Below are 13640 nucleotides of genomic sequence, written 5' to 3'. Positions count from 1 at the left end.
ACCTTCTCCTATCCTCAGAGCAAGTAATAGTGATCGGCTTCTTTGACCCTCAGACCCTCACTCAAAGGCTTGCTCTGCTTTCCTTTTAACTGAATATCCGTGACTGCCAAGCTGTCTTCCTCCGGTTTAAGAACATCCCTGTTTTCACCTTGGATATATCTGAGATGATATGGAATAATCTCCTTATTTTAAAACAGGCTGATTAGAAACCTCAATTCCACCTGAAAAAGCATCTTTTTCTTACTTTATTTTAGTTTTAGATTTGAAAACTAGTTTTAGGATTACTATACAAAGTATTAGGTTTACTTATGGAACTGTCAAACAAAATTTGTTTTTTATTTTCTCCCATCCACTCTCCCATCCCTCTGGTCCCTTTTGCACCCTGCCCCATAGCTTCCCTTCTGCTTCCATGCCCATCACATGTGTTTTTACCCTCCCTCCATACCTCTTTGCTCTGTCTTGTGGTTCCCTTCCTAGTACAAATCATTTTCTTCTTTGGTCAAGGAACTGAACATATCCACGGGGCTCAGAGTATAGAGGACCATTATTTAGCTTACCATACTTGGTACCTGACAGAGGGAAGAAACAGAACCAAAAGAGGTTGCAGAAGCAAATGTCAAAGTTATGCAGGAGAAATAAGAAGGATGCATGGCCATGGCACCCTGCATGTTCCCAGTCTCATCTTCTCATCTCATCTCATCTCAGAAGTCAAACGTTGCTGGGCCTGATTAGTACTCAGATGTTAGAAAACGTAAAGGAAGCGGGGCCGCCTGGGCAGCATGAAGAAACCACATATGTCTCCACTTCCTAGGCTTCATGTCCGATGTTATCTTCTCTGACATGGTGTTTACTCTTGCTGTTTTGAGACAGGATCTCCTGCAGCCCCTGCTTGCTTCAAACTCACTCTATTGCCAAAGATGACATTGAACTCCTAATTCTCCTGCCTCCACTTTCCACATGCTGAGATTACACCCCTCCTGGCTCTGCCACTTTTAAATATGTTCTTTGGGCTTTGATGGGAGCCAGGGCCTTCAGAGAGCTAACAGTTATTGCCTACTCTCAATTACAGCATAAGCATGAATACTTGTTTATGTCCAGTGCTTCTGATGGCTCCAGAATGAGGGGCATGAGGCAGGATGGAAGGGCAGAGAACATTTGGAGACACATGAGAAGGAAAAAGATTCCCTCACTTGGGAAGCTAGTTGATGCTTCTCACCAGCAGAAAAGCGACAATTTAGCGCAGTAACAACTGCTCAAGGTCTTCTCCCATCCCAGCCATAAACCTATTTCCTAGGAATCGCACCAGAATCCCCATTTATAGGGAAAGTACAACGCGCTCCTGAATTCACTTTATCATATTATACTTACATGTAAGATCTCTGCAACCACCTCACATATCTCTTATCAAAAGAGGGTGGGGCAGCCGGGCGGCAGTGGCGCTTGCCTTTAATCCCAGCACTCGGGAGGCAGAGCCAGGCAGATCTCTATGAGTTCAAGCCCAGCCTGGTCTACAGAGCGGAGATCCAGGACAGGCACCAAAACTACACAGAGAAACTCTGTCAGTGGGGGGGGGGGGGGAGGCGGGGAGGGGCAAAAGGCTTCTCAGCAAGATTTTCAGATGTAACCTTGCAGTAGTTCTCAACCTCCCTAACGCTTCGACACTTCAATACAGTTCCTCATGTTATGCTGACCCCAACCATAACATTATTTCATTGCTACATCATAACTATAGTTTTACTACTGTTAAGAATCATGATGTTAAAAAAAAATAAAAGAATCGTAATGTAAATATCTGATATGGGACCCCAGGGGTTGCAACCCACAAGATGAGAACCACTGCCTCTGAGCCACCAAAACGGTGTACATGGCTAATGCTAGGACAATGAATTGCTTATGTTTTCTTGGAGAAGCCTATCCCCACACTTGGACACATCTTACTTTCTTGGATTCTTCTTTGAGAAGCCCACATGCACACACTTGAGTGTGGGCGTGTCTTACTTTATTCAGAGCCCCTCTTTTTTTTTTCTCCTAACCCTTCTGCGGAAGCCTGTCTTGAAAAACCAAATCTATACACAGTAAACGACATTTTCAACTCTGCTTCACAATACCAGCTAGTTTGAGAAATTTCCTTCAGCACTGAAGCTAGGAATCCAGGTTTGGCCTGAGCTGAGAGCCCTAAAAGCGTAGGGGGAACTCCTTAGGTTGTGGAGGGTGGCAATGTGAATTTCTGTCCCTGTCCCTTCACTACTGACAATCCGCTGACCTAAGGGAATAGAAAGTTCCCATAGAGATACTCTTGTACAAAATTCCCTTCTGGGCTACAGGAAATCCAATTTCTCATTACTAAATTAAAGGTGACAAGAGTCTGAAGGGGTTGGTATCTCTTCTTCCAGTGTGTCTATACAGAAAAGAACGTTAATCCCACTCCTCACCTAATTTCTTGGTTTTGTATCTCTCACCCTATTATATCCAAAAAAAAACCAAAGCCAAAGCACATGGCTATGAAGAGAGTGCTGGACCTCCCCCGGTTCTACCCCCTGAAGCTCCATGTTGCAGCACTGTTAAGAGGCCCAGATCATGTCACTGACTCCTAGAACACATTTCCATTCCCTTCCTTGTGTCTGCAGTGGATATAAGTCACTGGTAGCCAAGTTAGGAGTTGTGTGATATTTTGTTTGTGTTCTGACAAATAAAGCTTGCCTGAAGATCAGAGGGCAGAGGCAGCCACTAGTTAACCACTGAAACTGGAGCATTCCTGTGTCCACCCGGCTCCTGTAACAGCTCAGGCCCAAGTAAACACACAGAGACTTATATTACTTATAAACTGTATGGCCATGGCAGGCTTCTTGCTAACTGTTCTTATATCTTAAATTAACCCATTTCTATAAATCTATACCTTGCCACATGGCTCGTGGCTTAGTGGTATCTTACATCATGTTTCTCCTCGTGGCGGCTGGCAGTGTCCCCTTACTCAGCCTTCTTCCACCCAGCATTCTCCTCTCTCCTTGTCCCGCCTACACTATCCTTCCTGCCTGGCTACTGGCCAATCAGCATTTTATTTATCCACCAATCACAGCAACATATATTCAAAGCATATAGGACATCCCACAGCAAACCATAGAGGCCAGACAGTGGTGACATACACCTTTAATCCCAGCACTTGGGAGGAGGAAGCAAGGCCACCCTGGGCTATATGAGATTGAATCAGTCTAAAAGAGAAATAGAGCTGGGCAGTGATAGCTCATGCCTTTGATCCCAGCACATGGGAGGATCATGCCTTTAATCCTAGTACTAGAGAAGTGGAGACAGGAATATAAAGCGGGTGGAGAAAGGATCTCCCCCATTCAGTCTGAGGATTCGGTAGAGGTAAGAAGTCTCTAAGTGGCTGCTGCTCTGCTTCTCTGATTTTTCAGCTTTCACCCTCGATATCTGACTCCAGGGTTTTATTATTAAGACTAATTAGGAACTCACTTCAGTTAGGAAGATTCCTTCAAGGTCTTGGGGAACGAATAGCTCTTCTTTAAGGTGGTCCCTCTGTTAGACTGACAGGACTAGAAGGTCTAGAATGCTTTCTAGATAAACCTCTTATTTCCTCCTTGTATTAATTTACTGGGGCCTCTACCACAAAGGACCAGGAACTGGGGTTTCAAATAACAGATTTATTGTCTCTCCGATTTGGGGAGGAGCCTTGTGGATCTTATTTCATGAGACTTATGAGTTTAATTTGCTTCCTGAGTCTTCAGTAACTTCCCTTCAGGAATGAATGTGTTATTTGAAGGAAATAGTTACACACCACCAACCAGTTGAATACTATGCAATTATAGGGTTTAGGAATATCTGCTTTAATGAATATATAATGATGTCCACGGTGTATTTAGAGCTGAAGACCACCAATCCAAATTGTTCCTTCTGTGTGCATGTATATGTGTGTGCATGAATGCTTTAGTGTGTGTGTATGTGTGTGTGTGTGTGTATGCACATACTCCAGAAAAAAATTCATCTAAATACTACTAGTAATAATTTCTGAATGGTAAGATTGCAAGGTGTCCGCTCTTTTCTGTGTGCCTTTGGATTATGTTTGTTTTTCTACAATGAATTTGCATGAATGTTTTCTTCTCTAATATGTAGACACTTTGCAAAGACACCATAATCTGAAAGTTGAAGGTCACCATAAGAACCTATCTCACTTGTTCCTTCACTTGCCTGATCCTCTCAGTGCAGATGGTAGAAGGCCAAGGCTCCTCTTTCTCATCTCTAGCCTCTTTGGTTGTAGAAAGTGCCCCCTTTCCTTTCACATGGACCAACATGCTGTGGAATAATCCTTTTGTACACTGTGAAGATTTGTCTCTGTGATTGCTTTAATTAAGAAGCTGACTGGCCAATAGCTAAACAGGATAAAGTTAGTCAGGAGAGCCAGACTAAGAGAATGCTGGGAGGAAAAAGGGCAGATGCTGCAGTTGCCAGCCAGATGCAAAGGGAGCAGGAGATGAACGTGCCATGCTAATAAAGGCACTGCCACGTGGCAGAGCATAAATAAGGAATATGGGTTAACTTAAAATGTAAGGGGTAGTTAGTAATAAGCTGGAGCTATTGGTCGAGCATTTGTAATTAATATAAGCCTCAGAACGTTTATTTGAGAGTGGCTGCAGGGCAGGAAACTTCCGCCTACACCAACCAATCCTTCCCACCCCTTAATGTCTCATTTGACTCCACAGGTTACAAAGGCAGACCCAATGTCAGTTTCCTCGTCCTCATGAAGTCACACTAAACAGATGACATTTCATGCAGCGAGCTTTGCTAGCTCTAGTGTGTTGACGGTTCCGCTATGGTTTCCTGTCTGCTCTTGCCACACTCTTTGGTGAGGGCGTCCTCTGCTAGGCCGGCTCTCTCTGTGGCTTCTCTCCCTTATTTCAAACTCTTTGTGCTATTCTCATTGGCTTTGCCAAAAGTTCAGATGATATTTTACTATTCTAGTGCAACAAAGAAGGAGTTTGTCTCGGGCGAGCACGGTGGCAAGATTCTGCACATGAGAGGCCACAACCAAGGCCCATGTTCCCTGCTTGGGTGCTTTGTAACATGGTTCCTAAGTGACCCACTCTATATATTTCAGCAGCCCTGGGGAAACTGGTAAAGTCAAAAGCCTATGATACTATGTAAACCGTTCGATCTTGCACAGACCACTGGATTAGAAGCTACAGCTTCTTTCCTCGCAAAACAACAGAACTGTCACCGACTGTGAAGAACTTTACAAAGAATAAAGGAGAAACTGGTGTAACCCGCATCTTGCTGTTCAGTTCACACAAAAAACCCAAAAAAACAAAAAAACAAAAACCACATGTGCTGAAGGTATTTCCTTGCTTGAGTGCCTAACCCAACTTCTGGCTTTTAACTTTTTAGGAAATCAGTAAGGTATTTTCCAGTGAGGTTTTGCCGAACTCAGTTACACTATCTTTGTGTTGTTGTTGCTGCCTAGTGTCTTATAGGATTGATATTTTAGCTTCCTATTTGACTGGAGATATTTGTAGAGATTCAGAATGTCAAGTATCTGGGGCTTTGGGGACTTTGATACTAGGCTTTAGTTTTTTGTTTGGTTTTTACTTTGTGAGTGAGGTAACTTGACACAGATGTTTCTGTGCTGGAGATTGTTGAGGTTTTGTGTTTTTAATTTCCTTTTAAAATATGGCTCAATAAATAGCTAACTTTTGTTTCAAGGTCATATAGGAAATTTTTAATTTATTCTAATCAGTGTGACTTCTGCAGTCTCTTTTTTTAAATGTATACTTCTTTTTTATTTTTTATTTTTATTTTTGAGACAGGGTTTCTCTGTGTATTCCTGGCTGTCCACCTGCTTCACGTAACCAGCTACTGATACTTCAAGGGAACAAGTAAGGGTCATGTCTGGGACTTGGGACTTGATCCCACCTCTTCCCACTCCCCTTCAATTGAGAGAAGTGTTGTGGAATAATCTTTTTGTACACTGTGAAGATGTGTCTTTGCCAAGCCACCTTCTGATTGGTTTAATAAATAGCAGAATGACCAATAGCTAGGCAGGAGAGGATAGGCAGGCTTTCTGGGGACAGAGAGAAAGAGGAGATGAGTCTAGGCATGAGCAGATGCCAGTGAGACTCAGGCCAAGTAGGACATAGAGAATGGAGGAGAGGTTAAAAAAAAAGTCACATGACAGAACACAGATTAATAAAAACAGGTTAATTTAAGTTATAAGAGCTACTTGGGGATAAGCCTAAGCAAAAGGCCAAGATTTCATAATTAATGTCTCGGGTGGGTGGTGGTGATGCACGCTTTTCATCCCAGCACTTGGGAGGCAGAGGCAGGTGGATCTCTGTGAGTTCGAGGCCAGACTGAGCTACAGAACAAGTTCCAGGACAGCCAGGGCTACACAGAGAAACCCTGTGTCAAAAAGCAAACAAACAAAAAAACCCCAAAACAACAAAAAAGAAGTCTCCATGTCATCATTTGGAGGTTGGGGATCTAAAGATAGTCTGATAAGAAAGTTTGCTACAGAGGAGGATTTCCTACACAAGTAAAAACCACATGCATCAGACATCGTAGCACGATGGTTGGGTACCAGTGGCTTAGCACCATCCACAGGAAATCTTAGTTTCTAGAGAGATCCTCTGGGCTCCTTGGAAACACCAGTCTCGGATATTTCTTAAATTTAAGGGAAATGTCAAGAACAGAACTAACTACTGCTATAGTGTGCCATCTTCCGAGGTAAGGCAGAGTGGGCTGTGTATGTGCACATGTGTGTGCGTGGGTACAGACTTGAGAGGTCAGCCTCAAATATGGTTCCTCGGGTGCTATCTACTTTTTTTTTTTTTTTGAGAGAGAGACTCTCTCAATAACCTGGGTCTCATCAATTGTTTGAGGCTGGCTGCCAGCAAGCCGGAAGGATACATCTGTGTAGATGTATCCAACCTTCTTATTAAATAATAAACACAGAACCAATGCAAAGAAGAAAGCCAAGAGGTCAGAGCTAAGAGCTAAAACCTTACCCTTCCTCCTGCGGTGGTCCTACCTGTCCGAACCAGAGCTACCCCTGTGTTAAAGTCTTTAGAGTTCCTGTCCTGCCTTCTCATTGGTTGTAAACCCAACCACATGACCGCCTCCTCACAGCCTGTCTGTATAGGCCTCCAGGTTTTCCATGATTGGTATTAAGATTAAAAGCATGTGTATTCAATAATGGCTGTATCCCTGAACACACAGAGACTTACCCAGCTCTGCCTACCAAGTGCTGGAATTACAAGCGTACGCTACCACTGCCCTGCTTTCCTATGGCTTGCTAATAGCTCTGACCCCCGGGCAACTTTATTTATTAACATACAAATAATATTTTAATACAAATAAAATATCACCATATTTGTCTTCAGCATCCAAGGCTAAGATTACAAGTGTGTACCACCATACCTGGCTTTTTCATATGGGCTCTGGTTCTTGTGTTTCTCCTGCACTCACGGCACTGACTGAGCTGTCCCCACAGTCTACAGGATTGTTATTTAATGTCCACTTCCTGTGTGACCAATTCTTGTTTTTTAAAATAGCTCCATGTCTGGTTTTCTGTATTTCTTTTCCACAGACCAAGCAGAGTCATCTGTAACATCTAAAGGGATGTCCCAGACCCACTGCAGGAGCCTGGGGGCCATAGTCCTGACTACAGCAGGAGAATCTTGGGCTATTTTTTTTCCTGATCCTCAATCTTGGACCCTGATTGTTTTGCCTAGGATTAAAAAGACTTAAAAAAAAAACAAACACCACCACTACCACCACCACCAACAACAACTTTAATTCCTTTCCTCAGCTGTAGAAACATGATCTCTTACAGGAAGAGGGAAATTCTCACATATTTATTGTACTTTTTTAAAGGCCCTTCTTGTACTGGGTAGTTTATGTCAATTTGACACAGCTAAAGTCGTCAGAGGAGGGAGCCCCAATTGATTGTGTTGTAGGTAGCCCTGTGGGGCATTTTCTTACTTAGTGATTGATGTGGGAGGGCCTGGCCCATTGTGGGTGTGGTCACACTTGGGCCAGCTGTCCTGGCTTCTATCAGACAGCAGGCTGGGCAATGCCAGTGAGCAGCACTCCTCCATGGCTTCTACATCAGCTCCGGCCTCTGGGTTCCTGCCTTCGTTGCTTTTGATGATGAACAGTGATACGGAAATGTAAGCCAAATAAACCCCTTCCTCCCTGTCTTTTTTAGATTTATTATTGCTGTGATGAAACACCATGACCAAAGGCCAGTTGGGAAGGAACAGGTTTATTTGACTTACACTTCCCCCATCATGGTTCATCATCAAAGGAAGTCAGGGCTGGAACTCAAGCAGAGCAGGAACCCGGAGGCAGGAACTGATACAGAAGCCATGGAGGAATGCTGCTTACTGGCTTGCTACACATGGCTTGCTCAGTTTGCCATCTGATAGAACTCAGGACTGCTAGCCCAGAGATGACACCATCAACAGTGGGCTGGGCCCTCCCTCATCAATCACTAATTAAGAAAATGGCCTACAAGCTTGCCTACAACCTGGTCTTTTGGAGGCATTTTCTTAATCGAAGTTCCCTCCACGTAGATGACTTTATCTTGTATTGAGGTGACATAGAACTATCGAGTACATTCCCCAAGTTGCTTGGTCATGGTGTTTCATCACAGCAATAGTAACCCTAACTAAGACACTACCAGATGCAAGATGGGAAAGATTTGGAGAAGGCAAGTTAAGGAGAGGAAGAGGCCGAGGAAAGAAGGCTAGGAAAACACAACAGAGGAAGAGGCCGAGGAAAGGGGACTAGGAAAACACAGCAGAGGAAGAGGCTGAGGAAAGGGGACTAGGAAAACACAGCCGGCAGTTCATTTCAGTAGCTTTCTTCCCTTCCAGTCTCTCCCTCAGACTTAGGAAAGCCACTTTCCCCAGGGTACTGTTTGAGCAATGTAGACTTCTTAATCTCCCTGCTCTTGTCTCCACCTTCTGGTGGGAGTGTTAATAAACAGTGAAAAGATAAACCCCAGTGCTGGGTAAATCAGAGCCATGCCCTGCCATGGCTTGGGGTAAAGAGCATCCTTTAGCATCCTACTTTCTGATGTGTCTCTTCCAATGGGGAAGGGCTGGGTGCAGAAAGAGGGTGGGCAGCCGGGCAGTGGTGGCGCACGCCTTTAATCCCAGCACTCGGGAGGCAGAGCCAGGCGGATCTCTGTGAGTTCGAGGCCAGCCTGGGCTACCAAGTGAGTCCCAGGAAAGGCGCAAAGCTACACAGAGAAACCCTGTCTCGAAAAACCAAAAAAAAAAAAAAGAAAGAGGGTGGGCAATCATTTCCTTTTTTGGCCGTGCTAGAGCTGTATGATAATACTGAAAGTATTGACTGGTTTTGTTAAGGACACTAATTTGATGTGCAATGAAAAAAAGATGTGTATCCCACTCACCGCACACATCATGACTAATGAAGAAGAACAGAAATGGATTTTTCACTCCTTTAAAATGTGGCAAAGCAGAATGTATGAGGATCCTTGTTCCTTTCCTTTTAAATCTTCCAACCATCTGTCTACATGGTGTCGAGGAAAATGACTTCTCAGTCTCTCTGCTTTCTTTTCCACCTTCTGGTAGAAGCATTAATAAACAGCAAAAAGTCTTTAGTTTTTAGCACTGCTCCAAGAAGCCAGTAAGCCTTAGAAAATCTCTAGCCTCTTCTAGTTTATGTGGAAGGTTAAGGAATGGTTAAGGAGCTAGTGGATTCTTAAAGAGAAAAACACATAAATTAGCAAATATAGTTTGAAGGAAAAAAGTATCTCTGATATATTTAGTGGTCATTCTATTTCTTTCTTTTTTTTTAAAAAAAAAAAAAAGATTTATTTATTTATTATGTATACAGTCTTCTGCCTGCACGTATGCCTGCATGACAGAAGAGGGCACCAGATCACATCATAGATGGTTGTGAGCCACCATGTGGTTGCTGGGAATTGAACTCAGGACCTCTGGAAGAGCAGCCAGTGCTCTTAACCTCTAAGCCATTTCTCTAGCCCCTGGTAATTCTATTTCTAAAATATTAATCTAAGGTCTGCTGCAAGTCTTCAGCAGACCTCAGCAGAACTGACAGGTAACAGCATTTCTTGGTAAATGATGAATTACTGTATGGTCTATAGAAAACAGAATATGATTTATATTCAAAAGCATGGGTGAGAACATAGGGTCTGGAGTTGGACTGCCCAGCTTTTAACCCTAAGTTTGTGACTTTTTCATGAGGCAGGCGACCTTAGACAAATGACAATCTACTCAGTATCCATTTCTCTGACTATAAAATACTACTGCGTTGTTATGGAGACTGAAAGAAATATCATCTTCCCGTCACAGACTAAGCACGTCTGGAGTTTGAATTATTTGTGACGGTGACAGTCCTACCTCAGATGCCTTGGGAGATCAGACTGAGGAACTCAAACCTGTCTTCTTTGTTGGGACCTGTGATGATATGCCATCTCTTCTATTCCATCTTAGAGGAAGATGCTGAGCATGTGCCAGGCACCCTGAGCCGGGCCCAGTCGGTAAGGACCAGAGACAGAGGGATAGGTTATGTAGTAGCAAGAAACTAAGCTGGAGAATGAGAAAAACCTTTTTCTCTTCTATTTCTGAGCCCTATCTTGAACTCTTTCGAAGCTAGTCTACATGATTTATTGGGGTAGACTTGATTGTCTTTCCTTCAAGTAATAATGAAGCTGAAGTGTTACTCTCAAGTTCATCTTGATTTTAATGCCACCGCTATGTTTTTATCCTGCGAGACTGGTCTCATCAGAAAGACTCAAACATCCCTCAGTGTTTCTTTCTAGATCAGGAAATGTTCAGGTCGTCACTAGCTATTTGTAACAAACACTGCTATCTTCTGTTCCAGGTTTTCTTCTGATTTAAAACAAAAAACTTTTAGATTTTTTAAAATTTAATTTTAAATTTAGAACTCTTACTACTAAAATTTTCAGCAAAATTGTATATTCTCTCTGTGGTGCGTGGTGTATGTGCAGAAGCCAAAGGAGGGGGTCAGGTTGGCATCTAGCAAGTCCTAACTGTCCTCTTGTCTTCTAGAGTCCCTAGTACTGAGGTTACAGGCATGCCTCCCATGCCTGTTTCTTACAAAGGTACTCTAGATTTGAACTCAGGTCTTCATATTAGTGCAGCAAGTGCTATTACCCAATGACCCATCACCCTAGGCCCATCAACATTTTTTAAATGTTTATTTATGTATGTATTTTATGTGTATTAGTGCTCTGTCTGCATTTATGCCTGCATGCCAGAAGAGGGCATCAGATCCCATTATAGAATAGTTGGGAGACCATGTGGTTGCTGGCAATTGAACTCAAGACCTCTGTGAGCAGCCATCTCTTAACCGATGAGCCATCTCTCCAGCCTAAACCTAATAACAAAATTTTAAAGCAGGCAATGTTGAATGGCCTCATTGAGTAAACAGAATCAGAAAAACTACTAATTCTGAAATAGACACTGTTAAGTGAAATTAATCACTATACATTTTAATTTTATTTCAAAACTACTTACAGTTTTAGATATATGATGTTGGGGGTACTGAAGATTTAATCTAGAGCACCCTTATATTCTACAATCCGAGTTACAATATACCTCAAAAACTTTTAAAGTTTCTAAAAAAAATATTATAAAATGGGGTCTTGATAAATTGCACAGCCTGGCCTTGAGCCTACTCTAATAGTCCAGGCTTGTCTTGAGTTTGAGGTTCTCTTGCCTCAGCCTCCCAAGTAGCTGGATTGCAAGCCTGTGCCACCAGGCCCAGTCAGGGTTTTTTCATTTGTTTTTTTCTTTTGAGGTAAATATCTTTTAGTCTTCTACCTCACATTTGGGGGAGGTGGGATAGGAAATCTAATAGCAACACACAGTGCAAAGGAATTAATTATCTTACATTTTTAGACTTTAGAAGGAAAGGTCTCTGAACTCAGAGGGAAGAAGTTCTTTGGGTTTAACGGATTATAAAGAGTATAAATCCGGGGCTGTAGAGATGGCTTATTGGCTCAGAGCACTGACTGCTCTTCCAAAGGACCCGGGTTCAATTCCCAGCACCCACATGGCAGCTCACAACTGCCTGTAGTTCCAGTTTCAGGGGACCCGACACCCATGGCAAAACACCAATGCACATAAAATGAAAATAAATAAAATTAAAAAAAATAAAAAACAAGAATATAAACCCATAATTTAGGAAGTTAGTTCTATTTTCCCACCCCATCTTGGGGGTGCTACATCCTAAGAGTTTAGCAACTTGGTGTGTGTGTTGGGGAACTAGGTAGAATATAAGGCCTGGCTGATTCCTCTACTGAGGTAGCTTCTGTAATCTGACATTCCTACATTTTGCATATATAGAAGAAAGACTTTCTAGAAGAAGGAGTATCAAGAGTTGGGACTCTAGGGATTTATAGGTGTCAGCTTCAGTTCTGGCTAATTCCTGCTGACATTGGGGCATGGTAGAGGCTGAGGTCAGGTTCCCTTCCCTCTTCTCTCATGCCATTTGGTCAATTAGTGATTTTGTTAGTTTGGTTTTTTTTTTTTTTGTTTGTTTGTTTTTTGGTTTTTTCAAGACAGGGTTTCTCTGTGTAGTTTTGCGCCTTTCCTGGAACTCACTTTGTAGACCAGGCTGGCCTTGAACTCACAGAGATCCGCCTGCCTCTGCCTCCCGAGTGCTGGGATTAAAGGCGTGCGCCACCACACCTGGCCAGTTAGTGATTCTTGAGTTGTGGGCTGGTATTTATATTTAGTCATCAAGAGGTTATCCGTGTTAGTCCGAGTGGTATGCTGGGTGATGATTTGTATGAACCAAATTAACAGTTAGACCAAAAGGAGGCCTGTGGATGAGAATCAGAATAAAATGGTGGCTTGTCAGGGGCTGGAGAAAAGAGGGATTGAAGGCTTGTTTAATGGGAAGAGAGTTTAAGTTCTGCAAGATGCGACAAGTTCTGTGGGTTTGTACAATGCGAATGTACTTAATATTACTCACCTATACACTTAAAAAATGATAAATGTGGTAAATGCTTTGCTATGCATATTTGCCTGCATTAAAGAAAAACATGTCATATTGTAAAACAATAAGAGGCTTTAATCTAATAGTCAACTCCTCCCCCAAAACACACACACATAGCAAGATGTCTGGAGGATGGCTATGGGAAGCAGAATGGATTTCTACAAAGCTGTCAAGGACCCGGAAGCCTTCTGTATTTCTGCCTGGGCATGAATGAGATAGACTTGCTTTCATTTCTCTTCTTCTATTAGTAATTGAACTATCCTTGGGTTTTCCAGCCTGTCTGTTGGCTAGCTGAGGTCATAGAGCTAGCTAAAACACTAGCTAATGGGGTGAGAATAGAAATAATGGGTACCATTCTAGGGTTTACCCTCATCAGAATCAGATTTGTGCTTCTCTGGTCTCTTTGCCCATTCTCAAAACCGTGAAATGGTGAAAAGCAAAATAAACTCAGAGGTCCCAAAGATAGAATCCTCATTGGGAATGGCAGAACCCTGCTTTAGAGAAAGAAATGTTTCCATATTTAAGACACTGTACTTTGGGTTTCTTTGTTACAATGGGTCCATATACAATTAATTTGTTAGTATCTGGCTTTCATTCTCTTAGTTGCTGCATGG

This window comes from Peromyscus californicus, unplaced genomic scaffold (assembly GCF_007827085.1).
Source record: "Peromyscus californicus insignis strain IS unplaced genomic scaffold, ASM782708v3 Scaffold_14__1_contigs__length_90479793_seg_2, whole genome shotgun sequence".
Lineage (NCBI taxonomy): Eukaryota > Metazoa > Chordata > Mammalia > Rodentia > Cricetidae > Peromyscus > Peromyscus californicus.
Note: the sequence above shows the minus strand (reverse complement) of the source record.